This window comes from Mobula hypostoma, chromosome 1, assembly GCF_963921235.1.
Source record: "Mobula hypostoma chromosome 1, sMobHyp1.1, whole genome shotgun sequence".
Classification (NCBI taxonomy): Eukaryota; Metazoa; Chordata; class Chondrichthyes; order Myliobatiformes; family Myliobatidae; genus Mobula; species Mobula hypostoma.
Window position 1 is genome coordinate 254,945,242 of NC_086097.1, and position 27,458 is coordinate 254,972,699.

The 27,458-nt window shown below is 49.0% G+C and overlaps 9 non-coding genes across 9 annotated transcripts; all 9 read left to right on the forward strand.

The window, feature by feature from the left end:
• The first annotated feature begins 2,593 nt into the window (after positions 1 to 2,593).
• On the forward strand, positions 2,594 to 2,679 carry trnay-gua (transfer RNA tyrosine (anticodon GUA)). Its single transcript is given in 2 exon segments — positions 2,594 to 2,630; positions 2,644 to 2,679. It is a non-coding gene; the product is annotated as a tRNA-Tyr (tRNA).
• Positions 2,680 to 5,228: 2,549 nt separating this feature from the next.
• Positions 5,229 to 5,301, forward strand: trnaa-agc (transfer RNA alanine (anticodon AGC)). The gene has a single exon. It is a non-coding gene; the product is annotated as a tRNA-Ala (tRNA).
• A 507-nt stretch (positions 5,302 to 5,808) lies between these two features.
• Positions 5,809 to 5,894, forward strand: trnay-gua (transfer RNA tyrosine (anticodon GUA)). Its single transcript is given in 2 exon segments — positions 5,809 to 5,845; positions 5,859 to 5,894. It is a non-coding gene; the product is annotated as a tRNA-Tyr (tRNA).
• A 2,549-nt stretch (positions 5,895 to 8,443) lies between these two features.
• Positions 8,444 to 8,516, forward strand: trnaa-agc (transfer RNA alanine (anticodon AGC)). The gene has a single exon. It is a non-coding gene; the product is annotated as a tRNA-Ala (tRNA).
• Positions 8,517 to 9,023: 507 nt separating this feature from the next.
• On the forward strand, positions 9,024 to 9,109 carry trnay-gua (transfer RNA tyrosine (anticodon GUA)). Its single transcript is given in 2 exon segments — positions 9,024 to 9,060; positions 9,074 to 9,109. It is a non-coding gene; the product is annotated as a tRNA-Tyr (tRNA).
• Positions 9,110 to 14,144: 5,035 nt separating this feature from the next.
• Positions 14,145 to 14,230, forward strand: trnay-gua (transfer RNA tyrosine (anticodon GUA)). Its single transcript is given in 2 exon segments — positions 14,145 to 14,181; positions 14,195 to 14,230. It is a non-coding gene; the product is annotated as a tRNA-Tyr (tRNA).
• Positions 14,231 to 17,176: 2,946 nt separating this feature from the next.
• trnaa-agc (transfer RNA alanine (anticodon AGC)) lies at positions 17,177 to 17,249 on the forward strand. Its single transcript has one exon. It is a non-coding gene; the product is annotated as a tRNA-Ala (tRNA).
• A 1,040-nt stretch (positions 17,250 to 18,289) lies between these two features.
• trnay-aua (transfer RNA tyrosine (anticodon AUA)) lies at positions 18,290 to 18,375 on the forward strand. Its single transcript is given in 2 exon segments — positions 18,290 to 18,326; positions 18,340 to 18,375. It is a non-coding gene; the product is annotated as a tRNA-Tyr (tRNA).
• A 4,014-nt stretch (positions 18,376 to 22,389) lies between these two features.
• Positions 22,390 to 22,475, forward strand: trnay-gua (transfer RNA tyrosine (anticodon GUA)). The gene is given in 2 exon segments: positions 22,390 to 22,426; positions 22,440 to 22,475. It is a non-coding gene; the product is annotated as a tRNA-Tyr (tRNA).
• The last annotated feature ends 4,983 nt before the right edge of the window (positions 22,476 to 27,458 follow it).

The following is a 27,458-nucleotide window of genomic DNA, read 5'->3' on the forward strand; positions in this document are numbered from 1 at the left end:
ACAATCAAATAACAAACTGCAAAACTATGCCAGATGGAAAATAAGTCCAGGACCAGTCTATTGGCTCAGGGTGTCTGACCCTCCACGGGAGGAGCTGCATGTTCGATGGCCACAGGCAGGAACGACACCTGTGCCGCCAAGTGTTGTATCACGGTGGAATGTGGCCGAAGTCCAACAGTAAAAAGTTCAATATTCAGTCTGCAAACACGTTCCTCAATCGGAATATATACCGGATTGTACCATCTGTTGTTAACCAGATCAGTAAGCACCGAACTCCTATATGCTCACCGTTCTCCGTGCACTTCCGGTCAGCCGGAACGGTATCAAACACCGAAATCCTCTTCTCTAAAAGTCTCTGTTGTCTCGACCCGTTCCACTTTCCTCGGCTTTGTGATCCCCCTCTGTGTGTTTTCCTCCGGATTTCCGCAGGGGTGTCCACCGCTCTGTTCGCTAAGCCGGCCGGTATTTGCTGGTCCGTGGAATACACAATGTGACCTTGATGCCGTCCCGCGTGTCGGGATGTAACCATTTCCAGCGCTAAAGAAAACCCAAATAAAACTCTCTCTTCCAGCATGTTAGAGAGGGTGCAGCATCGACGTGTTACCGTGAGGAAGAAAAATACAAAAAAATAGCGCAAATTAAAAAGTAAAGAAGAAAGTAAGTGAAAATAGATCGGAACGTCCGAAACAGGGTGCATGCACGACTGGCGCATGCGCACTAAGGATATAAGATTATTAAAGGATTGGACACGCTGCAGGCAGGAAGCATGTTCAGCTGATGGGTGAGTCGGAAACCAGAGGCCACAATTTAAGAATAAGGGGTGGGCCATTTAGAACGGAGTTGAGGAAGAACTTTTTCACCCAGAGAGTGGTAGACAATATGGAATGCTCTGCCCCAGAAGGCTGTGGAGGCCAAGTCTCTGGATGCTTTCAAGAAAGAGATGGATACAGCTCTTAAAGATAGCGCTATCAAAGGTTATGGGAATAAGGCAGGAACTGGATACAGATTGTGGATGATCAGCCATGATCACAGTGAATGGCGGTGCTGGCTCGAAGGGCGGAATGCTCTACTTCTGCACCTATTATCTATTGCCCATTGTCTATTGACCAAGACTAAAATTGACAAAAAACTCATAATTCTACCAAATAGTTACAACTGTGCAAAGTAATACCGTAATTTGATAAGAGCAGACCATGGGCACCGAAAAAAATGTTTCAAAGACCTGATGGCCTCATCATCTCACGCAGACGGTAGAAGGAAGAAACTCCCCCTGCCATGAGCTTCCAGCGCCGCGAACCTTCTGATAAAGCGTCCTGGAAGCACCCGCCCACAGTCCTATTCTGAGTCCGTCCGAAAACTTCGATCTTCCGACCGGCCCTCCGACACCGAGCACGGAGTACCATCTCTGCCGAGCGCATCGACCCATGTCCCGGCCGCTAAGCAACAGGCACAGCCGAGGATTCAGGATATTCCCCTCCGGAGATTTCGGAACACACATAGGAGCGGAAGCGAAGCAGGCATTTCCTTGGTTCATGAAGATGTTCTGCTTCTGACCCATGAGTTCCCGCCGGGGCGTAATGATCCAGGAAAGGTGAATGCGGAAATGTTGCTAACTGTGGTGTTGTTGGTGATATGTGGGTATTGAGGGCCAGATTTCAGATGACCTGAATATGCATGTTCACGGAAGCGACGCAATACACGGTATGTTTCGATGTCTCTGTGAGGAAGTGATTGTACGCCGAATGTTTGTCGCTGCATTGAAGTAGAGATATCAATTCCAACTGCAATAACAATCGGTTGTAAAAATAGAAGGATAATTCCTTGCATGCGATAGAATGAATTGTCGTTTGGGAACATGACAGGTGACAGAGGCAAAGAGCGACCGTATGTGTGTCTGAGTGGTTGGTTGATGATTGAGTGTGTCTGTGTGTGAGCTGCTGATTGTGCAACGGTGAGCAGTGCCAGGCATGCAACGGTGCTTGTCGCGCAGAGCAAATTACAGAGGTGAATTGGATCTGCTGGAGAATTAGCTCAAATGGTAGAGCGCTCGTTTAGCATGCGAGAGGTAACGAGATCGATGCTCGCATTCTCCATTGACATTTTGTATCCAGAGGCACTCGTCTCATCAAGTTGCTGTGAAGTTTGGAATGTACAGAAGATAGGTGTGGCGGAGAGAGAGAGACGATCGTGTCTCAGTAAAGGAAACGGGGAAATCTGCTGCCTTGAAAGCAGATACTAGGAAGAGCCAGCTGGCAGCTGGTGCTTCAGTAGTATTTGAGCAGCAGGTGTCCATTCAGACAGAAATCAGTTAAGTGTTCGAAAGGAAATTGCCCTGGACTCTGGGCGAAATCAGAAAGCTGAGCAGCCTTTGATTTTGACAAGCAAAGAAGATCAAAGAGCTGTGTTGGAGTCGCACCGAGAATGGTGATATGCTCGGTGATGTGCGTCATCCGGTCGCCTGTGGTCCCTAGTGCTGGAAGGACTGGATATTACATTTGGCAGGCTGTTGCTCTGGGTCGAAAGTCACCAGGATGAAAATCTGCATAATCATTGTCGGTAGGAGCCAGCGCGGCGAAGCTTGGGTATCGCTTTTCCTTCGATAGCTCAGTTGGTAGAGCGGAGGACTGTAGAGGAAATGGAGTCATCCTTAGGTCGCTGGTTCGAATCCGGCTCGAAGGATCGGGACTTCTTTTACTACGCCGATCATCAGTTCCGTACTACAGAGCTTCTCGGTGGCACAAGACTGCAGTCCGAGGAGCTCCGACTCGTGACGGGATAGAATACAGAGTCATCTAATCACATAACAGGCAAGGCCAGCAGATCACTGGGTCACATGTCAGAGCGCTATGTCCCCACTCTTGCTGCTCTGACTGTACGACAACCGTCAGTCGTCCTAAAGTAACACAGAGATGGAAATATTAGATTAGATTAGATTAGGTTATGACGGCATTCAGTCCTCGTTCTTTTAAATCAACTTACAATGCATTAAAAATGATACAATGTTTCTGCGGTATGATGTCACAAAGGCCGCGTGTAGCAAGTGTACAGAGGAAGATACCGACACAAAGGCCCAGATGGAACATCGGTGACCTCTTCGTTGGAAAACATTTAGGAATCAGTCTAGGATTAGCGATTCCAAACTGCACGAGCAAGGGATGCCAGAATCTGAATTTCGGCTGATCGTTGGAGGGCACCGTTGAATGCGAAGGCAGCTGACGGCATTGCCATCGCACTTATGTCGTTTCCATATATCCGCTGAGGTGGAATTCAGCTCATCTGTGTGGTGGCGCAAGTCCGGAGCAAAATCTTCATATTTCTGCGAGTGATTTGAAGTGACCGCTGTGAAACAGAGGAGTCAGATGTGCATTAGGTGTACAGCAACATGAAATTGGAGCGTCCTGCAGAAGCGAGCTGTTGGAACAGCAGGTTTGCAGTGTGCATATGTCTGCAGTGTTTTGTCCCTCCTGTCATCGTCCCGGAGAGAGGCAAATCGTCCATTGATGATTGAATTCAGTCATTGAGCTTTTCAGCTGATTTGTCATTTGGCTGTAGTTTTCCAAAACTGTCGGAGAATGCGGCAACGAAATAGTCAGGAACGGCAGATCCGAGAATGCTCTGTTTGATAGCAGTGTAGAATTCCAGGAGAATGTTGTGTCGTTGATGCAGTTCTACAATCTGCCAGAAGAAATGGATGACGCGGCCATTGCCTTGGTTCATGAAGATGTTCTGCTTCTGACACACGAGTTCCCTCCATGGTGTAATAATACAGGAACGGTGAATGTGGAGAATTTGTTAACAATGGTGCTGTTGGTGATATGTTCGTGTTGAGGGGCCAGATTTCGGCTGAAGGGCATCTGCGTGTTCACGGAAGGAACGCATTGCACGGTATGTTTCGGTGTGTCCATGAGGGAGTAATTTTACGCCGAATTTTTGTCGCTACTTTGAAGTCTAGATATCCGTTCTCGTCCGGTCCGTGATGTCCATATTCCGGTTCCCGGTCCGGTTCATCGACCCTTGCTCCAGGTTTCCTTTCTACCCTGTTTCTGTCCTTGTTGAGCTAATTGAGGCAGCTGATTCTCGTTGGGGCTGGCTGCATAAATACCTTCAGAGACCAGGGCGTGGTTGCTGGATTATTCTTGTCCTAACACCTTGTATCCCTTCCTCTGACTTCTGTTTCCTCTCCTGAAGTATTGCCCTGTCTTGCTGGAAACGCTCGCCTCGTCCTGCTGGAAACGCTCGCCTCGTCTTGCTGGAAACCATCGCCTCGTCTTGCCTGCTGTCTTGTACTGTAGCCACCCCGTTCCTAGCTCCCTTCCTATCCCTTGCCTCCGCCCAGGTAAGCCAGGCCGTCTTGCCGTTACTTGAGGTTTGTTCTGTCCCGTCCTGTCCCTTGCCTCTGCTGGGTGGTGATCCGCGCCGTGCCCAGGAGTAACATGCCCTGCCCAGGAGGAGCCTGCTAAGCCTCGTCTGAAGTCTGCAGCCTCCAGCCTCGACTCGCCTCAAGTCTCCGGCCTCCAGCCTCGCCTCGCCTCAAGTCACCAGCCTCCAGCCTCGCCTCGCCTCAAGTCTCCGGCCTCCAGTCTCCAGCCTCGCCTCGCCTCAAGTTTCCTGACTCCAGTCTCCAGCCTCGCCTCACCTCAAGTTTCCTGAGTCCAGTGTCCAGGCTCGCTTCGCCTCAAGTCTAAAGTCTCAAGTCTCAAGTCTCAGGTCTCGTCTCGCCTGCCTACAAGACTCGTCCTTGCCTGGTTCTGGGGCCGAGCCAGAGGCAAGACACAGGTACTGGGTCCTTGTGCAGTCTCTGGCTCGGAGTCCAAGCTCGGGCTCCTAGCTCCCTGGTTCAGTCCTGTTCCAGGTTCCTGGTTTTTCTATCCATGTCCTTGCTTTCGCCCTGTATCCTAGTCCTGTCCCTAGTTCTTCAGTGTCTGTGTCTGGCACTTGGGTCCGTTACCAGCCCGTGCCCGTATGACAATATCAATTCCAACTGCCGTCACAATCGGTTGTAAAAATAGTCAGAAGGATAATTCTTTGCATGCGGGAGAATGAATTGTCGTTTGGGGACATGAAAAGTGACAGTGGCAGAGAGCGACCGTATGTGTGTCTGAGTGGTTGGTTGATGATTGAGTGAGTGTGTCTGTGTGTGAGCTGATGACTGTGCAACGGTGAGCAGTGACAGGCATGCAATGGTGCTTGTGGCGCTGAGCAAATGACAGGAGGTGACCAGATGTGCTGGGGAATTAGCTCAAATGGTAGAGCGCTCGCTTAGCATGCGAGAGGTAGCGAGATCGATGCTCGCATTCTCCATTGGCATTTTGTATCCAGAGGCACTCATCTGATTAAATTGCTCTGAAGTTTGGAATGCACAAAATATAGGGGTGGCAGAGAGGGACATGAACGTGTCTCAGTCAAAACAAAGTGGGAAATGTCGTAGGTCTGCTGCGTTAAAGGCAGATGCGACGAAAAGTTAGCTGGCAGCTGGTGTTTCAGTAATGCATGAGCTGCAGGCGACCATTGAGACAGAAATGAGTTAAGTGGTCAAAAAGAAATTGCCCTGAATACTGGGCGAAATGAGAAAGCTGAGTGCCCTTTGGTTTTGTCAAGCAGAGAGGATCAAAGAGCTGTGTTGGACTCGCACCTGGAATTGTGATAAACTCGGTGATATGTGTAATCCGGTCGCCTGTGGCCCCTAGTGCTAGAAGGAATAGACATTACAATTGGCAGGCTGTTGCCATCGTTCGACAGACAGCAGCATGAAAATCTGCATAATCATTGTCGGTAGGAGCCAACGTGGTGAAGCTTGGTGTCGCTTTTCCTTCGATAGCTCAGTTGGTAGAGCGGAGGACTGTAGAGGAAATGGAGTCATCCTTAGGTCGCTGGTTCGAATCCGGCTCGAAGGATCGGGACTTCTTTTACTACGCCGATCATCAATTCCGTACTACAGAGACTCTCGGTGGCACAAGACTGCACTCCGAATTGCTCCGACTCGTGACGGGATAGAATACAGAGGCATCTAATGACATAACAGGCAAGGCCAGCAGATCAGTGGGTCACATGTCAGAGCGCTATGTCCCCACTCTTGCTGCTCTGACTGTACGACAACCGTCACTCGTCCTAAAGTAACACAGAGATGGAAATATTAGATTAGATTAGATTAGGTTATGACGGCATTCAGTCCTCATTCTTTTAAATCAACTTACAATGCATTAAAAATGATACAATGTTTCTGCGGTATGATGTCACAAAGGCCGCGTGTAGCAAGTGTACAGAGGAAGATACCGACACAAAGGCCCAGATGGAACATCGGTGACCTCTTCGTTGGAAAACATTTAGGAATCAGTCTGGGATTAGCGATTCCAAACTGCACGAGCAAGGGATGCCAGAATCTGAATTTCGGCTGATCGTTGGAGGGCACCGTTGAATGCGAAGGCAGCTGACGGCATTGCCATCGCACTTATGTCGTTTCCATATATCCGCTGAGGTGGAATTCAGCTCATCTGTGTGGTGGCGCAAGTCCGGAGCAAAATCTTCATATTTCTGCGAGTGATTTGAAGTGACCGCTGTGAAACAGAGGAGTCAGATGTGCATTAGGTGTACAGCAACATGAAATTGGAGCGTCCTGCAGAAGCGAGCTGTTGGAACAGCAGGTTTGCAGTGTGCATATGTCTGCAGTGTTTTGTCCCTCCTGTCATCGTCCCGGAGAGAGGCAAATCGTCCATTGATGATTGAATTCAGTCATTGAGCTTTTCAGCTGATTTGTCATTTGGCTGTAGTTTTCCAAAACTGTCGGAGAATGCGGCAACGAAATAGTCAGGAACGGCAGATCCGAGAATGCTCTGTTTGATAGCAGTGTAGAATTCCAGGAGAATGTTGTGTCGTTGATGCAGTTCTACAATCTGCCAGAAGAAATGGATGACGCGGCCATTGCCTTGGTTCATGAAGATGTTCTGCTTCTGACACACGAGTTCCCTCCATGGCGTAATAATACAGGAACGGTGAATGTGGAGAATTTGTTAACAATGGTGCTGTTGGTGATATGTTCGTGTTGAGGGGCCAGATTTCGGCCGAAGGGCATCTGCGTGTTCACGGAAGGGACGCATTGCACGGTATGTTTCGGTGTGTCCATGAGGGAGTAATTTTACGCCGAATTTTTGTCGCTACTTTGAAGTCTAGATATCCGTTCTCGTCCGGTCCGTGATGTCCATATTCCGGTTCCCGGTCCGGTTCATCGACCCTTGCTCCAGGTTTCCTTTCTACCCTGTTTCTGTCCTTGTTGAGCTAATTGAGGCAGCTGATTCTCGTTGGGGCTGGCTGCATAAATACCTTCAGAGACCAGGGCGTGGTTGCTGGATTATTCTTGTCCTAACACCTTGTATCCCTTCCTCTGACTTCTGTTTCCTCTCCTGAAGTATTGCCCTGTCTTGCTGGAAACGCTCGCCTCGTCCTGCTGGAAACGCTCGCCTCGTCTTGCTGGAAACCATCGCCTCGTCTTGCCTGCTGTCTTGTACTGTAGCCACCCCGTTCCTAGCTCCCTTCCTATCCCTTGCCTCCGCCCAGGTAAGCCAGGCCGTCTTGCCGTTACTTGAGGTTTGTTCTGTCCCGTCCTGTCCCTTGCCTCTGCTGGGTGGTGATCCGCGCCGTGCCCAGGAGTAACATGCCCTGCCCAGGAGGAGCCTGCTAAGCCTCGTCTGAAGTCTGCAGCCTCCAGCCTCGACTCGCCTCAAGTCTCCGGCCTCCAGCCTCGCCTCGCCTCAAGTCACCAGCCTCCAGCCTCGCCTCGCCTCAAGTCTCCGGCCTCCAGTCTCCAGCCTCGCCTCGCCTCAAGTTTCCTGACTCCAGTCTCCAGCCTCGCCTCACCTCAAGTTTCCTGAGTCCAGTGTCCAGGCTCGCTTCGCCTCAAGTCTAAAGTCTCAAGTCTCAAGTCTCAGGTCTCGTCTCGCCTGCCTACAAGACTCGTCCTTGCCTGGTTCTGGGGCCGAGCCAGAGGCAAGACACAGGTACTGGGTCCTTGTGCAGTCTCTGGCTCGGAGTCCAAGCTCGGGCTCCTAGCTCCCTGGTTCAGTCCTGTTCCAGGTTCCTGGTTTTTCTATCCATGTCCTTGCTTTCGCCCTGTATCCTAGTCCTGTCCCTAGTTCTTCAGTGTCTGTGTCTGGCACTTGGGTCCGTTACCAGCCCGTGCCCGTATGACAATATCAATTCCAACTGCCGTCACAATCGGTTGTAAAAATAGTCAGAAGGATAATTCTTTGCATGCGGGAGAATGAATTGTCGTTTGGGGACATGAAAAGTGACAGTGGCAGAGAGCGACCGTATGTGTGTCTGAGTGGTTGGTTGATGATTGAGTGAGTGTGTCTGTGTGTGAGCTGATGACTGTGCAACGGTGAGCAGTGACAGGCATGCAATGGTGCTTGTGGCGCTGAGCAAATGACAGGAGGTGACCAGATGTGCTGGGGAATTAGCTCAAATGGTAGAGCGCTCGCTTAGCATGCGAGAGGTAGCGAGATCGATGCTCGCATTCTCCATTGGCATTTTGTATCCAGAGGCACTCATCTGATTAAATTGCTCTGAAGTTTGGAATGCACAAAATATAGGGGTGGCAGAGAGGGACATGAACGTGTCTCAGTCAAAACAAAGTGGGAAATGTCGTAGGTCTGCTGCGTTAAAGGCAGATGCGACGAAAAGTTAGCTGGCAGCTGGTGTTTCAGTAATGCATGAGCTGCAGGCGACCATTGAGACAGAAATGAGTTAAGTGGTCAAAAAGAAATTGCCCTGAATACTGGGCGAAATGAGAAAGCTGAGTGCCCTTTGGTTTTGTCAAGCAGAGAGGATCAAAGAGCTGTGTTGGACTCGCACCTGGAATTGTGATAAACTCGGTGATATGTGTAATCCGGTCGCCTGTGGCCCCTAGTGCTAGAAGGAATAGACATTACAATTGGCAGGCTGTTGCCATCGTTCGACAGACAGCAGCATGAAAATCTGCATAATCATTGTCGGTAGGAGCCAACGTGGTGAAGCTTGGTGTCGCTTTTCCTTCGATAGCTCAGTTGGTAGAGCGGAGGACTGTAGAGGAAATGGAGTCATCCTTAGGTCGCTGGTTCGAATCCGGCTCGAAGGATCGGGACTTCTTTTACTACGCCGATCATCAATTCCGTACTACAGAGACTCTCGGTGGCACAAGACTGCACTCCGAATTGCTCCGACTCGTGACGGGATAGAATACAGAGGCATCTAATGACATAACAGGCAAGGCCAGCAGATCAGTGGGTCACATTTCAGAGCGCTATTGCCGCACGCTTGCTGCTCTGACAGTACGACAACTCTCACTCGTCCTAAAGTAACACAAAGTTAGAAATATTAGATTGGATATGATTAGATGATGAGGACACTCAGTCCTCGTTTACTGTAATTTTAAAATGCATGCCTTAAAAAATGATACCATGTTCCTCCGGTATGATAGCACAGAAACACAAGGCAGACTTGAACATCAGTCACTGAAAGCAAGCATGCAAGTACAGCAGGCAGTGAAGAAAGCTCATGGCATGCTGGCCTTCATAACAAGGGGAGTTGAGCATAAGAGCAAAGAGGTCCTTCTGCAACTATACAGGGCCCTGGTGAGACCACACCTGGAGTACTGTGTGCAGTTTTGGTCTCCAAATTTGAAGAAGGACATTCTTGCTATTGAGGGAGTGCAGCGTAGGTTCACAAGGTTAATTCCCGGGATGGCGGGACAGTCATATGTTGAAAGATTGGAGGGACTGGGCTAGTATATTCTGGAATTTAGAAGGCTGAGAGGGGATCTTATTGAAACATAGATAGATAGATAGATAGATAGATAGATAGATAGATAGATAAGCAACATACATCAAAGTTGCTGGTGAACGCAGCAGGCCAAGCAGCATCTGTAGGAAGAGGTGCAGTCGACGTTTCAGGCCGAGACCCTTCGTCAGGACTAACTGAAGGAAGAGTGAGTAAGGGATTTGAAAGTTGGAGGGGGAGGGGGAGATGCAAAATGATAGGAGAAGACAGGAGGGGGAGGGATAGAGCCGAGAGCTGGACAGGTGATAGGCAAAAGGGGATATGAGAGGATCATGGGACAGGAGGCCTAGGGAGAAAGACGGGGGGGGTGACCCAGAGGATGGGCAAGAGGTATATTCAGAGGGACAGAGGGAGAAAAAGGAGAGTGAGAGAAAGAATGTGTGCATAAAAATGAGTAACAGCTGGGGTACGAGGGGGAGGTGGGGCCTAGCGGAAGTTAGAGAAGTCAATGTTCATGCCATCAGGTTGGAGGCTACCCAAACGGAATATAAGGTGTTGTTCCTCTAACCTGAGTGTGGCTTCATCTTTACAGTAGAGGAGGCCGTGGATAGACATGTCAGAATGGGAATGGGATGTGGAATTAAAATGTGTGGCCACTGGGAGATCCTGCTTTCTCTGGCGGACAGAGCGTAGATGTTCAGCAAAGCGGTCTCCCAGTCTGCGTCGGGTCTCACCAATATATAAAAGGCCACATCGGGAGCACCGGACGCAGTATATCTTCCTTCAGTTAGTCCTGACGAAGGGTCTCGGCCTGAAACGTCGACTGCGCCTCTTCCTATAGATGCTGCTTGGCCTGCTGCGTTCACCAACAACTTTGATGTATGTTGCTTGAATTTCCAGCATCTGCAGAATTCCTGTTGTTTGCAAATAGATAGATAGATACATAGATATACTTTATTAATCCCGAGGGAAATTTGGTTTCGTTCCAGCAGCACCAACCAAGAATAGAGCGTAAGTATAGCAAAACAAAAAACCCCAACAATCAAACAACAAACTGCAAAACTATGCCAGATGGAAAATAAGTCCAGGACCAGTCTATTGGCTCAGGGTGTCTGACCCTCCACGGGAGGAGCTGCAAGTTCGATGGCCACAGGCAGGAACGACCTCCTGTGCCGCCAACTGTTGTATCACGATGGAATGTGGCCGAATTCCAACAGTAAAAAGTTCAATATCCAGTCTGCAAACACGTTCCTCGATCAAATATATCCCGGATTGTACCATCTCTTGTTAACCAGATCAGTAAGCAGCGAACTCCTTTATACTCACCGCCTTCAGAGCACTTCCGGTCAGCCGGAACGGTATTAAACACCGAAATCCTCTTCTCCAAAAGTCTCTGTTGTCTCGACCCGTTCCTCTTTCCTCGGCTTTGTGATCCCCCTCTGTGTGTTTTCCTCCGGATTTCCGCAGGGGTGTCCACCGCTTTGTTCGCTAAGCCGGCCGGTATTTGCTGGTCCGTGGAATACACAATGTGACCTTGATGCCGTCCCGCGTGTCGGGATGTAACCATTTCCAGCGCTAAAGAAAACCCAAATAAAACTCTCTCTTCCAGCATGTTAGAGAGGGTGCAGCATCGACGTGTTACCGTGAGGAAGAAAAATTCAAAAAAATAGCGCAAATTAAAAAGTAAAGAAGAAAGTAAGTAAAAATAGATCGTAAGGGCTGAACCCAGGCGCATACGCGACCGGCGCATGCGCACTAACGATATAAAATTATTAAAGGATTGGACACACTGCAGGCAGGAAGCATGTTCCCGCTTATGGGTGAGTCCGGAACCAGAGGCCACAGTTTAAGAATAAGGGGTGGGCCATTTACAACGGAGTTGAGGAAGAACTTTTTCACACATAGAGTGGTGGATACACGGAATGCTCTGCCCCAGAAGGCAGTGGAGGCCAAGTCTCTGAATGCTTTCAAGAAAGAGATGGATAGAGCTCTTAACGATAGCGCTATCAAAGATTATAGGGATAAGGCAGGAACTGTGTACAGATTGTGGATGATCAGCCATGATCACAGTGAATGGCGGTGCTGGATCGAAGGGCGGAATGGCCTACTCCTGCACCTATTATCCATTGCCCATTGTCTATTCACCCAGACTAAAATTGACAAAAAACACATATTTCTACCAAATAGTTACAACAGTGCAAAGTAATACCGTAATTTGATAAGAGCAGACCAATGGCACCGAAAAAAAAGTTTCAAAGACCTGATGGCCTCATCAACTCAAGCAGACGGTAGAAGGAAGAACTCCCCCTGCCATGAGCTTCCAGCGGCTCGAACTTGCCGATGCAGCGTCCTGGAAGCAACCGACCACAGTCCAAAGTCTGAGTCCGTCTGAAAACTTCCACCCTCCAACCAGCGCTCCGACACCGAGCACCGAGCAACCTCTCTACCGAACGCTTCCACCCGGGCCCCGGCCGCCAAGCACAGGCAAAGCCGAGAATTCGGGGCATTTCCCTGCGGAGATTTCCGATCCCACAGTAGCCGCGGCAGCGAAGCAGGCATTTCAGAAGTTTCACCAGATGTTCCTCCGTGCCTCACGTCTGCCTCTATCAATGCGGAATTGTGCACGGCCTCCTACTTGACAGGTAACAGATATTCATCAACGGAGAGGCCGGGCGTAGCAAGTGTACCGTGGAAGAGACCGACACAAAGGCCCAGATGGATCATCGGTGACCTCTTCGTTGGAAGACATTTAGCAATCAGTCTAGGTTGAGCGATTCCAAACTGCACGAGGAAGGGATGCCAGAATCTGAATTCCGACGCATCATTGGAGGGCGCCGTTAAAAACGAAGACAACTGACGACATTGTTAACGGCCTTATGTCGTTTCCATATATCCGCTGTGTTGCAATGTGGCTGAACTAATGTGGTGGCACAAGTCGGGAGAAAAATCTCCATATTTCTGCAGGAGGTTTGATGTGGGAGCTGTGAAACAGAAGAGGCAGATCTGCATTAAGTGTACAGGAGCATGAAATTGAATCGTCCTGCACAAGCGAGCTCTTGGAACAGCAGGTTTGCAGTGTGCGTATGTCTGCAGTGTGTTGTCCCTCCTATCATCGACCCGGAGAGAAGCAAATCGTCCCGTGATGATGGAATTCAGTCACTGAGCTGTTCAGCTAATTTGTCATTTGGCTGTACTTTTCCAAAAGTGTCGGAGAATGCGGCAACGAAATAGGCAGGTATAGCGGATCCGAGATCGCTCCTTTGAGTGCAGTGTAGGTTCCCACCAGAATGTTGAGTCGTAGATGGAGATTTACAATCTGCCAGAAGAAATGGTTCATGAAGATGTTCTGCTTCTGACCCATGAGTTCCCGCCGGGGCGTAATGATCCAGGAAAGGTGAATGCGGAAATGTTGCTAACTGTGGTGTTGTTGGTGATATGTGGGTATTGAGGGCCAGATTTCAGATGACCTGAATATGCATGTTCACGGAAGCGACGCAATACACGGTATGTTTCGATGTCTCTGTGAGGAAGTGATTGTACGCCGAATGTTTGTCGCTGCATTGAAGTAGAGATATCAATTCCAACTGTAATAACAATCGGTTGTAAAAATAGAAGGATAATTCCTTGCATGCGATAGAATGAATTGTCGTTTGGGAACATGACAGGTGACAGAGGCAAAGAGCGACCGTATGTGTGTCTGAGTGGTTGGTTGATGATTGAGTGTGTCTGTGTGTGAGCTGATGATTGTGCAACGGTGAGCAGTGCCAGGCATGCAACGGTGCTTGTGGCGCAGAGCAAATTACAGGAGGTGAATTGGATGTGCTGGAGAATTAGCTCAAATGCTAGAGTGCTCGCTTAGCATGCGAGAGGTAGCGAGATCGATGCTCGCATTCTCCATTGACATTTCGTATCCAGAGGCACTCGTCTCATCAAGTTGCTGTGAAGTTTGGAATGTACAGAAGATAGGTGTGGCGGAGAGAGAGACGATCGTGTCTCAGTAAAGGAAACGGGGAAATCTGCTGCCTTGAAAGCAGATACTAGGAAGAGCCAGCTGGCAGCTGGTGCTTCAGTAGTATTTGAGCAGCAGGTGTCCATTCAGACAGAAATCAGTTAAGTGTTCCAAAGGAAATTGCCCTGGACTCTGGGCGAAATCAGAAAGCTGAGCAGCCTTTGATTTTGACAAGCAAAGAAGATCAAAGAGCTGTGCTGGAGTCGCACCGAGAATGGTGATATGCTCGGTGATGTGCGTCATCCGGTCGCCTGTGGTCCCTAGTGCTGGAAGGACTGGATATTACATTTGGCAGGCTGTTGCTCTGGGTCGAAAGTCACCAGGATGAAAATCTGCATAATCATTGTCGGTAGGAGCCAGCGTGGCGAAGCTTGGTATCGCTTTTCCTTCGATAGCTCAGTTGGTAGAGCGGAGGACTGTAGAGGAAATGGAGTCATCCTTAGGTCGCTGGTTCGAATCCAGCTCGAAGGATCGGGAATTCTTTTACTACGCCGATCATCAATTCCGTACTACAGAGCTTCTCGGTGGCACAAGACTGCAGTCCGAATGGCTCCGACTCGCGACGGGAAGAATACAGAGGCATCTAATCACATAACAGGCAAGGCCAGCAGATCACTGGGTCACATGTCAGAGCGCTATGTCCTCACGCTTGCTGCTCTGACAGTACGACAACTCTCACTCGTCCTAACGTAACTCAGAGATGGAAATATTAGATTAGGTTTTGACGACATTCCGTCCTCGTTCTTTTAAATCAACTTACAATGCATTAAAAGATGATACAATGTGCCTCCGGTATGATATCACAAAAGCACAAGAAGCCCAAGACTAAAAGTGACAGAATCCACATAATTCTACAATATAGTTAAGCAGTGCAAAGCAATACCGCAATTTGATAAGAGCAGACCATGGGCACGGAAAAAAAGTCTCAAAGACCCGATTGCTTCGTCATCTCACGCAGACGGAAGAAGGAAGAAAATCACCCTGCCATGAGCTTCCAGCGGCTCGAACTTGCCGATGCAGCGTCCTGGAAGCAACCGACCACAGTCCAAAGTCTGAGTCCGTCCGAAAACTTCCGGCCTCCGACCAGCGCTCCGACACCGAGCACCGAGCAGCCTCTCTGCCGAACGTTTCCACCCGGGCTCCGGCCGCCAAGCAACAGGCAAAGCGGAAAATTCGGGGTATTTCACTCCGGAGATTTCCGATGACACAGTAGCCGCGGCAGCGAAGCAGGCATTTCAGAAGTTTCACCAGATGTTCCTCCGTGCATCAGGTCTGCCTCCATCAATGCGGAAATGTGCACGTCCTCCTACTTGACAGATAACAGATATGCATCACCGGAGAGGCCGCGTGTAGCAAGTGTACAGAGGAAGATACCGACACAAAGGCCCAGATGGAACATCGGTGACCTCTTCGTTGGAAAACATTTAGCAATTAGTCTAGGTTGAGCGAATCCAAACTGCACGAGCAAGGGATGCCAGAATCTGAATTTGGGCTGATCGTTGGAGGGCACCGTTGAAAGCGAAGGCAGCTGACGGCATTGCCATCGCCCTTATGTCGTTTCCATATATCCGTTGAGGTGGAATACGGCTCATCTGTGTGGAGTCAGATGTGCATTAGGTGTACAGCTACATGAAATTGGAGCGCCCTGCAGAAGCGAGCTCTTGGAACAGCAGGTTTCGAGTGTGCATATGTCTGCAGTGTTTTGTCCCTGCTATCATCGTCCCGGAGAGAGGCAAATCGTCCATTGATGATGGAATTCAGTCATTGAGCTTTTCAGCTGATTTGTCATTTGGCTGTAGATTTCCAGAAGTGTCGGAGAATGCGGCAACGAAATAGACAGGAACGGCAGATCCGAGAATGCTCTGTTTGATAGCAGTGTAGAATTCCAGGAGAATGTTGTGTCGTTGATGCCGTTTTACAATCTGCCAGAAGAAATGGATGACGCGGCCGTTGCCTTGGTCCATGAAGATGTTCTGCTTCTGACACACGAGTTCCCTCCGTGGCGTAATAATACAGGAAAGGTGAATGCGGGAAGGTTGCTAACAGTGGTGCTGTTGGTGATATGTTGGTATTGAGGGGCCAGATTTCAGCTGAGGGGCATCTGCATGTTCACAGAAGCACGGTATGTTTCGGTGTGTCCATGGGGAAGTGATTTTACGCCGAATTTTTGTCGCTACTTCGAAGTCTAGATATCTGTGATAGTCCGGTCCGTGATGTCCATATTCCGGTTCACGGTCCGGTTCATCGACCCTTGCTCCAGGTTTCCTTTCTACCCTGTTTCTGTCCTTGTGGAGCTAATTGAGGCAGCTGATTCTCGTTGGGGCTGGCTGCATAAATACCTTCAGAGACCAGGGTGTGGTTGCTGGATTGTTCTTGTCCTAACACCTTGTATGCCTCCCTCTGCCTTCTGTTTCCTCTCCTGAAGCCCTGCCCTGTCTTGCCGGAAACGCTCGCCTTCTCTTGCTGGAAACGCTCGTCTTGTCTTGCTGGAAACCATCGCCTTGTCTTGCTGGAAACACTCGCCTTGTTTTGCTGGAAACACTCGTCTTGCCTTGCTGAAATGCTCAACTGGTCTTGCTGCAAACGCACGCCTTGGCTTGCTGGAAACCATCGCCTCGTCATGCCTGCAGTCTTGTACTGTAGCCGCCCTGTTCCTAGCTCCCTTCCTATCCCTTGCCTCCGCCCAGGTAAGCCAGGCCGTCTTGCCGTTACCTGGGGTTTGTTCTGTCCCGTCCTGTTCCTTGCCTCTGTTGGGTGGTGATCCGCGCCGTGCCCAGTTGATCCGCGCCCTGCCTAGGAGGAACCTGCTAAGCCTCGCCTCAATTCTACAGCCTCAAGTCTCGTACCTCCAGTCTCCAGCCTCGCCTCGCCTCAAGTCTCAAGTCTCAAGTCTCAGGTCTCGTCCCGCCTGCCTGCCAAGACTCGTCCTTGCCTGGTTCTGGGGCCGAGCCAGAGGCAAGACCCAGGTACTGGGTCCTTGTGCAGTGTCTGGCTCGGAGTCCAAGCCCGGGCTCCTGGCTCCCTTGTTCAGTCCTATCCAGGTTCCTGGTTTTCCTGTCCATGTCCTTGCAATCGCCCTGTATCCTAGTCCTGTCCTTAGTACTTCAGTGTCTGTGTCTTGCACTTGGGTCCGTTCCCAGCCCGTGCCCGTATGACAATATCAATTCCAACTGCCGTCGCAATCGGTTGTAAAAATAGACAGAAGGATAATTCTTTGCATGCGGGAGAATGATTTGTCGTTTGGGGACATGAAAAGTGACAGTGGCAGAGAGCGACCGTATGTGTGTCTGAGTGGTTGGTTGATGATTGAGTGAGTGTGTCTGTGTGTGAGCTGCTGATTGTGGAACGGTGAGCAGTGGCAGGCATGCAATGGTGCTTGTGGCGCTGAGCAAATGACAGGAGGTGACCAGATGTGCTGGGGAATTAGCTCAAATGGTAGAGCGCTCGCTTAGCATGCGAGAGGTAGCGAGATCGATGCTCGCATTCTCCATTGGCATTTTGTATCCAGAGGCACTCCTCTCATTAAATTGCTCTTAAGTTTGGAATATACAAAATATAGGGGTGGCAGTGAGGGACATGAACGTGTCTCAGTCAAAGAAAAGGCGGAAATGTCGTAGGTCTGCTGCGTTAAAGGCAGATACGAGGAAACGGTAGCTGGCAGCTGGTGTTTCTGTTATGCATGAGCTGCAGGCGACCATTCAGACAGAAATCAGTTCAGTTGTCAAAAGGAAATTGCCCTGGGCACTGGGCGAAATGAGAAAGCGGAGTTGCCGTTGATTTTGACAAGCAAAGAAGATCAAAGAGCTGTGTTGGAGTCGCACCGAGAATGGTGATAAGCTCGGTGATGGAAACATAGAAACATAGAAAATAGGTGCAGGAGTAGGCCATTCGGCCCTTCGAGCCTGCACCGCCATTTATTATGATCATGGCTGATCATCCAACGCAGAACCCCGCCCCAGCCTTCCCTCCATTACCCTGACCCCCGTAGCCACAAGGGCCATATCTAACTCCCTCTTAAATATAGCCAATGAACTGGCCTCAACTGTTTCCTGTGGCAGAGAATTCCATAGATTTACCACTCTCTGCGTGAAGAAGTTTTTCCTAATCTCGGTCCTAAAAGGCTTCCCCTCTATCCTCAAACTGTGGCCCCTCGTTCTGGACTTCCCCAACATCGGGAACAATCTTGCTGCATCTAGCCTGTCCAATCCCTTTAGGATCTTATACGTTTCAATCAGATCCCCCCTCAATCTTCTAAATTCCAACGAGTACAAGCCCAGTTCATCTAGTCTTTCTTCATATGAAAGTCCTGCCATCCCAGGAATCAATGTGGTGAACCTTTTTTGTACTCCCTCTATGGCAAGGATGTCTTTCCTCAGATTAGGGGACCAAAACTGTGCCTGTGGCTCATAGTGCTGGAAGGACTAGATATGCAATTGGCAGGTTGTTGCTCTGGGTGGAGAGACACTAGGATGAAAATCTGCATAATCATTGTCGGTAGGAGCCAGCCTGGCGAATCTTGGTGTCGCTTTTCCTTCGATAGCTCAGTTGGTAGAGCGGAGGACTATAGAGGAAATGGAGTCATCCTTAGGTCGCTGGTTCGAATCCGGCTCGAAGGATCGGGACTTCTTTTACTTCCCCGATCATCAATTGCGTACTACGGAGATTCTCGGTGACACAAGACTGCAGTCCGAATTGTTCCGACTCGTGACGGGATAGAATACAGAGGCATCTAATCACATAACAGGCAAGGCCAGCAGATCACTGGGTCACATTTCAGTGCGCTATGTCCTCACGCTTGCTGCTCTAACAGTACAACAACTCTCACTCGTCCTAAAGTAACACAAAGATAGAAATATTAGATTAGATATGATTAGATGATGAGGACACTCAGTCCTCGTTTACTGTAATTTTAAAATGCATGCGTTAAAAAAATGATACCATGTTCCTCCGGTATGATATCACAGAAACACAAGACAGACTTGAACATCAGTCACTGAAAGTAAGCATGCAAGTACAGCAGGCAGTGAAGAAAGCTCTGGCATGCTGGCCTTCACAACAAGGGGAATTGAGTTTAAGAGCAAAGAGGTTTTTTGCAGCTGTACAGGGCCCTGGTGAGTTCAGACCTGGAGTACTGTGTGCAGTTTTGATCTCCAAATTTAAGGATTGACATTCTTGCTAATGTGGGAGTGCAGCGCAGGTTCACAAGACTAATTTCCGGGAAGGCGGGACTGTCATACGTCGAAAGATTGGAGAGACTGGGCTTTTATATTCTGGAATTTAGAAGGCTGAGAGGGGATCTTATTGAAACATAGATAGCTAGATAGATACATAGATATACTTTATTAATCCCGAGGGAAATTTGGTTTCGTTACAGCCGCTCCAACCAAGAATAGAGCGTAAGTATAGCAAAACAAAAAACCCCAACAATCAAACTCCAAAATGCAAACTATGCCAGATGGAAAATAAGTCCAGGACCAGTATATTGGCTCAGGGTGTCTGACCCTCCACAGGAGGAGCTGCACGTTCGATGGCCACAGGCAGGAACGACCTCCTGTGCCGCCAAGTGTTGTATCACGGTGGAATGTGGCCGAAGTCCAACAGTAACAAGTTCAATATCCAGTCTGCAAACACGTTCCTCGATCGTAATATACCCCGGATTGTACCATCGTTTGTTAACCAGATCAGTAAGCACGGAACTCCTTCATGCTCCCCGGTCTCAGTGCACTTGCGGTCAGGCGGAACGGTATTAAACACCGAACTCCTCTTTCGACCCGTTCCTCTTTCCACGGCTTTGTGATCCCCCTCTGTGTGTTTTCCTCCGGATTTTAGCAGGGGTGTCCACCGCTCTGTTCGCTAAGCCGGCCGGCATTTGATGGTCCGTGAAATACACAATGCGACCTTGCTTCGGTCCCGCGTGTCGGGATGTAACCATTTCCAGCTCTAAAGAAAACCCAAATAAATCTCTTTCTACCAGCACGTTAGAGAGGGTGCAGCATGGACGTGTTACCGTGAGGAAGAAAAATACAAGAAATAACGTAAATTAAAAAGTAAGAAGAAGAAAGTGAAATTAGATCTGAACGGCTGTACCGGGCTGCATGTACGACCGGCGCATGCGCACTAACGATATATTAAGGGATTGGACACGGTGAAGGCAGGAAGCATGTTCCCGCTGCTGGGTGAGTCCAGAACCAGAGGCCACAGTTCAAGAATAAGGGCTGGGCCATTTAGAACGGAGTTGAGGAAGAACTTTTTCACCCAGAGAGTGGTAGACATATGGAATGGTCTGCCCCAGAAGGCTGTGGAGGCCAAGTCTCTGGATGCTTTCAAAAATGGCCTACTTCTGCACCTATTGTCTATTGTCTATTGACCAAGACTAAAATTGACAAAAACACATAATTCTACCAAATAGTTACAACAGTGCAAAGCAATACCGTAATTTAATAAGAGCAGACCATGGGCACCGAAAAAAAAGTTTCAATTACCTGATGGCCTCGTCATCTCACGCAGACGGTAGAAGGAAGAAACTCACCCTGCCATGAGCTTCCAGCGCCGCGAACCTGCTGATGCAGCGTCCTGGAAGCAGCCGTGCGCAGTCCGACTTTGAGTCCGTCCGAAAACTTCGATCTTCCGACCAGCCCTCCGGCACCGAGCACCGAGCACCATCTCTGCCGAGCGGGTCGACCCAGGCCCCGGCCGCCAAGCAACAGGGAAAGCCGAGGATTCTGGGCATTCCTCTCCGGAGATTTCCGATCACACAGTAGCAGTGGCAGCGAAGCAGGCATTTCAGAAATTTCACCAGATGTTCCTCCGTGCTCTCACGTCTGCCTCCATCAAATCAGAATTGTGCACGGCCTCCTACTTGACAGGTAACAAGTGCGCGTAGCAAGTGTACAGAGGAAGAGACCGACCCAAAGGCCCAGATGGAACATCGGTGACCTCTTCGTTGGAAAACATTTGACTATCAGTCTAGGTTGAGCGATGCGAAACTGCACGAGCAAGGAATGCCAGAATCTGAATTCCGGCGTATCGTTGGAGTGCACCGTTGAAAGCGAAGGCAGATGACGGCATTGTTACCGGCCTTATGTCGTTTCCATATATCCGCTGAGGTGCAATTTGGCTCAAATAATGTGGTGGCACAAGTCGGGAGAAAAATCTCCATATTTCTGCAAGAGATTTGAAGTGGGAGCTGTGAAACAGAAGAGGCAGATCTGCATTAAGTGTACAGGAACATGAAATTGGATCGCCCTGCGCAAGCGAGCTCTTGGAACAGCAGGTTTGCAGTGTGCGTATGTCTGCAGTGTGTTGTCCCTCCTATCATCGACCCGGAGAGAAGCAAATCGTCCCGTGATGATGGAATTCAGTCATTGAGCTGTTCAGCTCATTTGTCATTTGGCTGTACTTTTCCAAAAGTATCGGAGAATGCGGCTACGAAATAGACAGGTATGGCGGATCCGAGATTCCTCCTTTGAGTGCAGTGTAGATTTCCACCAGAATGTTGAGTCGTAGATGGAGTTTTACAATCTGCCGGAAGAAATGAATGACGCGGCCAACTCCTTGCTTCATAAAGAAGTTCTGCTTCTGACACATCAGTTCCCGCCGGGGCGTAATAATACAGGAAAGGTGAATACGGAAAGGTTGCTAACAGTGGTGTTGCTGGTGACACGTGGGTGTTGAGCGGCCAGATTTCGGATGACGTGAATATGCATGTTCACGGAGGTGACGCATTACACGGTATGTTTCGGTGTCTCTGTGAGGAAGTGACTGTACGCTGAATGTTTGTCGCTACATTGAAGTGGAGATATTGATTCGAACTGCAATAACAATCGGTTTTAAAAATAGACCGAAGGATAATTATTTGCATGCGCGAGAATGATTTGTCGTTTGGGGACATGAAAAGTGACAGTGGCAGAGAGCGACCGTATGTGTGTCTGAGTGGTTGGTTGATGATTGAGTGAGTGTGTCTGTGTGTGAGCTGATGATTGTGGAACGGTGAGCAGTGGCAGGCATGCAATGGTGCTTGTGGCGCTGAGCAAATTACAGAAGGTGTATCGGATATGCTGGGGAATTAGCTCAAATGGTAGAGCGCTCTCTTAGCATGCGAGAGGTAGCGAGATCGATGCTGGCATTCTCCATTGACATTTTTTATTCACAGGCACTCGTCTCATTAAATTGCTCTGAAGTTTGGAATGCACAAAAGATAGGTGTGGCGGAGAGGTAGAGGAACGTGTCTCAGTCAAAGGAAAGGAGGAAATCTGCTGCGTTGAAAGCAGATATGAGGAACAGCCAGCTGGCAGCTGGTGTTTCAGTAATGCATGAACAGCAGGCGACCATTCAGAGTGAAATCAGTTAAGTGGTCAAAAGGAAATTGCCCTGGACACTGACGGAAATGGGAAAGCGGAGTAACCTTTGATTTTGACAAGCAAAGAAGATCAAAGAGCTGTGTTGTTGTCGCACCGAGAATGGTGAGCAGCTCGGTGATGTGCGTCATCCGGTCGCCTGCGGCCCCTAGTGTTGGAAGGGCTAGATATTGCAATTGGCAGGCTGTTGTTGTGAGTCGAAAGACACTAGGATGAAAATCTGCATAATCATTGTCGGTAGGAGCCAGCCTGGCGAAGCTTGCTGTCGCTTTTCCTTCGATAGCTCAGTTGGTAGAGCGGAGGACTGTAGAGGAAATGGAGTCATCCTTAGGTCGCTGGTTCGAATCCGGCTCGAAGGATCGGGACTTATTTTACTACGCGGATCATCAATTCCGTACTACAGAGATTCTCGCTGGCACAAGACTGCACTCCGAATTGCTCCGACTCGTGACGAGGTAGAATACAGAGGCATCTTATCACATAACAGGCAAGGCCAGCAGATCACTGGGTCACATTTCAGAGCGCTATGTCCTCACGCTTGCTGCTCTGACAGTACGACAACTCTCACTCGTCCTAAAGTAACACAAAGATGGAAATATTAGATTAGATTAGATGATGAGGACACTCAGTCCTCGTTTATTAAGGCATTTCAGAAGTTTCACCAGATGATCCACCGTGTTCTCATGTCTGCCTCCATCAAATCAGAATTGGGCACGGCCTCCTACTTGACGGATAACATATATGCATCAGTGTACAGAGGGAGAGACTGACACAAAGACCCAGATGGAACAAAGGTGACCTCTTCGTTGGAAGATATTTAGCAATCAGTCTAGGTTGAGTGATTCCAAACTGCACGAGCAAGGGATTGCAGAATCCGAATTTAGACGCATCGCTGGAGGGCACCGTTGAAAAAGAAGGCAGATGACGACGTTGTTATCGGCCTTACGTCGTTTCCATACATCCGCTGAGGTGCACATCGGCTCATCTGTGTGGTGACACAGGTCGGGAGAAAATCCTTCATATTTCTGCAAGAGCTTTGAAGTGAGGACTGTGAAACAGAAGAGGCAGATGTGCGTTAAGTGTGGAGGAACATGAAATTGCAGCGCCCTGCACAAGCGAGCTCTTGCAAGACCTGGTTTGTCGTGTGCGTATGTCTGCAGTGTGTTGTGCCTCCTATCATCGTCCAGGAGAGAGGCAAATCGTCCATTGATGATGGAATTCAGTCATTGAGCTTTTCCGCTGATTTGTCATTTGGCTGTAGTTTTCCAAAAGTGTCGGAGAATGCGGCAACGAAATAGGCAGGAACGGCAGATCCGAGTATGCTCTCTTTGATAGCAGTGTAGAATTCCAGCAGAATGTTGAGTGGTACATGGAGCTTTACAACCTGCCAGAAGAAATGGATGACGCGGACAACTCCTTGGTTCATGATGAAGTTCTGCTTCTGACACATGAGGTCCCGCCGGGGCGTAATAGTACAGGAACTCTGAATTGTAAAGGTTGCTAACTGTGGTGTTGCTTGTGATATGTGGGTGTTGACGGGACAGATTTCAGCAGAGGTGAATACGCATGTTCACGGAAGCGATGCATTACACGTTATGTTTCGGTGTCTCCGTGAGGAAGTGATTGTACGCCGAATGTTTGTCACTACATTTAAGTGGAGATATCAATTCTAACCTCAATAACAATCGGTTGTAAAAATAGAAGGATAATTCTTTGCATGCTGGAGAATGAATTGTCGTTCGGGGAAATGAAAGGTGACAGGGGCAGAGAACGACCGTATGTGTGTCTGAGTGGTTGGTTGATGATTTAGTGAGTGTGTCTGTGTGTGAGCTGATGATTGTGGAACGGTGAGAAGTGGCAGGCATGCAATGGTGCTTGTGGCGCAGAGCAAATTACAGGAAGGGAACTGGATGTGCTGGGGAATTAGCTCAAATGGTAGAGCAAACAACAGGAATTCTGCAGATGCTGGAAATTCAAGCAACATACATCAAATTTGCTGGTGAACGCAGCAGGCCAAGCAGCATCTGTAGGAAGAGGTGCAGTCGACGTTTCAGGCCGAGACCCTTCGTCAGGACTAACTGAAGGAAGAGTGAGTAAGGGATTTGAAAGTTGGAGGGGGAGGGGGAGATCCAAAATGATTGGAGAAGACAGGAGGGGGAGGGATAGAGCCGAGAGCTGGACAGGTGATAGGCAAAAGGGGATACGAGAAGATTATAGGACAGGAGGTCCGGGAAGAAAGACGGGGGGGGGTGACCCAGAGGATGGGCAAGAGGTATATTCAGAGGGACAGAGGGAGAAACAGGAGAGTGAGAGAAAGAATGTTTGCATAAAAATTAGTAACAGATGGGGTCCGAGGGGGAGGTGGGGCCTTAGCGGAAGTTAGAGAAGTCGATGTTCATGCCATCAGGTTGGAGGCTACCCAGACGGAATATAAGGTGTTGTTCCTCCAACCTGAGTGTGGCTTCATCTTTACAGTAGAGGAGGCCGTGGATAGACATGTCAGAATGGGAATGGGATGTGGAATTAAAATGTGTGGCCACTGGCAGATCCTGCTTTCTCTGGCGGACAGAGCGTAGCTGTTCAGCAAACCGGACTCCCAGTCTGCGTCGGGTCTCGCCAATAAATAAGAGGCCACATCAGGAGCATCGGACACAGTATATCACCCCAGTCGACTCACAGGTGAAGTGTTGTCTGCTGCGTTCACCAGCAACTTTGATGTGTGTTGCTTCTCGGTGGCACAAGACTGCAGTCCGAATTGCTCCGACTCGTGACGGGATAGAATACAGAGGCATCTAATCACATTACAGGCAAGGCCAGCAGATCACTGGATCACATTTCAGAGCGCTTTGTCCTCACGCTTGCTGCTCTGACAGTACGACAAATCTCACTCGTCCTAAAATAACACAAAAATAGAAATATTAGATTGGATATAATTAGATGATGAGAACACTCAGTCTTCGTTTACTGTAATTTTAAAATACATGCGTTAAAATATGATAGCATGTTCCTCCGGTATGATATCACAGAAACACAAGACAGATTTGAACATCAGTCACTGAAAGTAAGCATGCAAGTACAGCAGGCAGTGAAGAAAACTAATGTCATGCTGGCCTTCATAACAAGGGGAATTGAGTAGAGGAGCAAAGAGGTCCTTCTGCAGCTGTACAGGGCCCTGGTGAGACCACGCCTGGAGTACTGTGTGCAGTTTTGGTCTCCAAATCTGAGGAAGGACATTCTTGCTATTGAGGGAGTGCAGCGTAGGTTCACAAGGTTAATTCCCGGGATGGTGGGACAGTCATATGTTGAAAGATTGGAGGGACTGGGCTTGTATACACTGGAATTTAGAAGGATGAGAGGGCATCTGATTGAAATATATAAGATTATTAAGGGATTGGGCACGCTACACGCAGGAAGCGTGTTCCCGCTGATGGGTGAGTCGAGAACCAAAGGCCAAAGTTTAAGAATTAGGGGTAGGCCATTTAGAACGGAGTTGAGGAAGAAATTTTTCACACATAGAGTGGTGGATACACGGAATGCTCTACCCCAGAAGGCTGTGGAGGCCAAGTCTCTGAATGCTTTCAAGAAAGAGATGGATAGAGCTCTTAAAGATAGCGCTATCAAAGATTATGGGGATAAGGCAGGAACTGGATACAGATTGTGGATGATCGGCCATGATCACAGTGAATGGCGGTGCTGGCTCGAAGGGCGGAATGCTCTACTTCTGCATCTATTATCTATTGCCCATTGTCTATTGACCAAGACTAAAATTGACAAAAAAGCACATAATTCTACCAAATAGTTACAACAGTGCAAAGTAATACCATAATTTGATAAGAGCAGACCATGGGCACCGAAAAAAAAGTTTGCAAGACCTGATGGCCTCATCATCTCACGCAGACGCTAGAAGGAAGAAACTCCCACTGCCTTGAGCTTCCTGCTGATACAGCATTCTGGAAGCACCCGCCCACAGTCCTATTCTGAGTCCGTCCGAAAACTTGGATCTTCCGACCCGTCCTCCGACACCGAGCACCGAGTACCATCTCTGCCGAGCGCATCGACCCTGATCCCAGCCGCTAAGCAACAGGCAAAGCCGAGGATTCAGAATATTCCCGTCCGGAGATTTCGGATCACACATAGCAGCGGCAGCGAAGCAGGCATTTCAGAAGTTTCACCAGATGTTGCTCCGTGCTCTCACGTCTGCCGCCATCAAATCAGAATTGTGCACGGCCTCCTACTTGACAGGTAACAGATATTCATAAGCGGAGAGGCCGGGCGTAGCAAGTGTACAGAGGTAGAGACCGACACAAAGGCCCAGATGGAACATCGGTGACCTCTTCGTTGGAAGACATTTAGCAATCAGTCTAGGTTGAGCGATTCTAAACTGCACGAGGAAGGGTTGTCAGAATCTGAATTCCGGCGCAGCGTTTGAGGGCACCGTTGAAAACGAAGGCAGCTGACGACATTGTTAACGGCCTTATGTCGTTTCCATATATCCGCTGAGTTGCAATGAGGCTCAACTAATGTGGTGGCACAAGTCGGGAGAAAAATCTCCATATTTCTGCAAGAGGTTTGAAGTGGGAGCTGTAAACAGAAGAGGCAGATGTGCATTAAGTGTACAGGAGCATGAAATTGGATCGTCCTGCACAAGCGAGCTCTTGGAACAGCAGGTTTGCAGTGTGCGTATGTCTGCAGTGTGTTGTCCCTCCTATCATCGACCCGGAGAGAAGCAAATCGTCCCGTGATGATGGAATTCAGTCATTGAGCTGTTCAGCTCATTTGTCATTTGGCTGTACTTTTCCAAAAGTGTCGGAGAATGCGGCAACGAAATCGGCAGGTATGGCGGATTCGAGATTGCTCCTTTGAGTGCAGTGTAGATTTCCACCAGAATGTTGAGTCGTAGATGGAGTTTTACAATCTGCCAGAAGAGATGAATGACGCGGCCATCTACTTGGTTCATGAAGATGTTCTGCTTCTGACACAGAATTCCCGCCGGAGCGTAATGATCCAGGAAAGGTGAATGCGGAAATGTTGCTAACAGTGGTGTTTTTGGTGATATGTGGGTGTTGGGGGCCAGATTTCAGATACCGTGAATATGCATGTTCACGGAAGCGACGCATTACACGGTATGTTTCGACGTCTCTGTGAGGAAGTGATTGTACGCCGAATGTTTGTCGCTGCATTGAAGTGGAGATATCAATTCCAACTGCAATAACAATCGGATGTAAAAATAGAAGGATAATTCTTTGCATGCGATAGAATGAATTGTAGTTTGGGAACATGAAAGGTGAGAGTGGCAGAGAGCGACCGTATGTGTGTCTGAGTGCAAACAACAGGAATTCTGC